Here is a 2,648-nt window from a genome sequence, read left to right on the forward strand (position 1 = left end):
CCTCTCAAGGCATTATATTTTACACATTAAAAAGTACAACGCGTTAACCTTTCAACTGTGCTCTAAATCTATGGGATTATAATGATGACAGAACTACATGAGTTTGTATTTTGAATTTCGTTGTAGTACATTGACATTCGTGGTTACAAGTACCATTGCAAATGTGTAATTCAATTTTGCAAGCTGGTATCATGATATGTGAAATATTTAACAATGGTAGCAAACTTGTAACTTGACATTTGAATAAATTCAATAAGATGTGTAAGTATAATTTATTTTATTTTCAGTCCATTTATGAGTATGAATATTTTGCTGTGAATCAAAAATACACTTGCAGATTTTGAATCTGGCGCACACAGAGTTCTGTAGCTGTTGTCATGTTACCAAGAGATTCATAAACTTATAAAATGTTTTGTACATTTTTAGAAAGATATTTGTAAGCAAAAATTTGATTTATGCAGCTCTGTGGGCAGGACCTTTTACTCCTGACCAATCAGTTCCCTCTGTTAAAACCACAACCGCCTAACCATTGGCTGGATTGTTCCATCGATCAAATCTCAGGAAGTAGCTCCCCACATGAGCAAGAGAGGATAAGGTAAATAAAACCAAAACGATCTGTTTGAAAGTTATTGTCTCTTTTATCTGTGTTCCTTTTTTTTGTGAGAAGCCATGACAGTAGTTTGCTTATCATGTGAAATTTAACAGTACATTTCAGATGAATTCCAGACTAGCCATTGCATTGACAGCCGCTATTGTCTTAGCTAGCTGGCCTCTGGCATTCATTCTAGCTTTACAATTAACTAGCTAGCTTTATCAGGCAGCTTTAGATGCGCAGGGAAAATAAATATATTTGCTAGTTAGTTAACCATCTGATTGACAAAGTTGACTATAAATGCCATTAGCTAGCTAGATAGCTAAATTGACTACTATAGGAAAGCTAGCTATCTCCCACCATCATCACTGCAGTGTAGCTAATGTTAGCTAGGTATATATATATATTTATGTATATACATATATATTATATATTTGAAGCTATATATATTTCAAGCTATATTTTAAAGACTTGTTACTGACTTTTGAACACTTGTCAAACTACTTCATTCCACTGCATGTTTATTGATTAATTGGTGACTGAAAAGGTTAGCTATAAAAATGCCTCCCCAAATGTCATTGCAAATAGACTATTAGGCTGGTTGGGTATCATTTGGCTGATGTGCACATTTACATTAGTGTTTAATTAGCCAAGTTACTGACTGACTAGGATTATTGTTATTCATGTTTTTGTTGTTATTGCATTTCAGGTGGAGAGGGAGTAAGATCACTTGAAAGCAGCATGCTGCCAGACCACCAAAGGACCCTAGAGGTATTACAGTCAATACTTATAAACTGGATATTGTATTTGAAGTGCCCATTTATAATCAATGACACTTATAAAATGGTTGGATTGTTCAGCAATGTGCAGTAAATGCTAACGCGGCTTTGCTGGTGAAACGTACATAATGTATTTATTGTCATCTCCCTATCAGGCCACTGCATGCTGTGACAAGGGCCTGGATGGGACTTGTTACTGACTTTCCACTGCCTGTTTATTTATTAATTGGTGACTGAAAGTAGGCAAATGCCCCTCTTAGTTTCACAGCGAAAATAGATAACCTAGCTAAAATTAAACTGGTGACAACTTGATCAAGCTTATGAATATGTAAAATGGTTTACAAAATGATGGCACATTAAAGTTGAGGTTCTCAGCAACTTAAACCAGCACTGAAATGTGACCAGTGAGGTTAATTTGTTCCCCACTCTCTGCTCTTTTCCTCAGGTTGAAGAACATCCCCAACACCCAGACTGACCTAAAGAACTTGGGAACCTCCCAGACACCAGGAGAATCATCTTGTTCTTGGTGTTTATTCACAAGGTCAGATATAAATAGATCCAAACATGTTATTCTATATCATGTAGAATTGTAGCTAAACTTTTAACTTGGGAAGCTCATTCAATAACACAGATGTGGGTGATTTCTGTCCCAGGGGACTGAACTGTGAGCAAGCTTTTGTTTAATTTAGACTACAATTAGTTGAATGAGGTGTTAGTGAAGTGCTGGAACAAAAACCTGTACACTCCTGTGACTGTCATGACTTCCATTGACTAAATACGGTTTCCACTTTCTTTTGTTAATCTATGCAGGTTTGTCATGATTTCCAGGAGCCTAGTGGAGTTGGATACAACATACTCCAAGGCAGGACATTTCCCTGCATCCAGGTTAAGGTCTGCTACCAGCAGGAACATGGAGCACTCCATGTCAGTAATCATATACACTACCGTTCAAAAGTTTGGGGTCACTTAGAAATGTCCTTGTTTTTGAAAGAGAAGCAATTTTTTTCTCTATTAAAACAACATCAAATTGATCAGAAATACAGTGTAGACATTGTTAATGTTGTAAATGACTTGTAGCTGGCAGATTATTTTATGGAATATCTACATAGGCGTACAGAGACCCATTATCAGCAACCATCACTCCTGTGTTCCAATGGCACTTTGTGTTAGCTAATCCAAGTTTTTCATTTTAAAAGGCTAATTAATCATTAGAAAACCCTTTTGCCATTATGTTAGCACAGCTGAAAACTGTTGTCCTGATTTAAAGAAGCAATAAA

The 2,648-nt window shown here is 36.2% G+C and overlaps 1 long non-coding RNA gene across 1 annotated transcript; it reads left to right on the plus strand.

Annotated features, from left to right (window-relative positions):
- The first annotated feature begins 467 nt into the window (after positions 1-467).
- LOC115167919 (uncharacterized) lies at positions 468-2,405 on the plus strand. The gene is made up of 4 exons (XR_003870597.1): positions 468-595; positions 1,302-1,363; positions 1,817-1,912; positions 2,182-2,405. It is a non-coding gene; the product is annotated as an uncharacterized LOC115167919 (long non-coding RNA).
- The last annotated feature ends 243 nt before the right edge of the window (positions 2,406-2,648 follow it).

Source organism: Salmo trutta, chromosome 3 (genome assembly GCF_901001165.1).
Source record: "Salmo trutta chromosome 3, fSalTru1.1, whole genome shotgun sequence".
Classification (NCBI taxonomy): Eukaryota; Metazoa; Chordata; class Actinopteri; order Salmoniformes; family Salmonidae; genus Salmo; species Salmo trutta.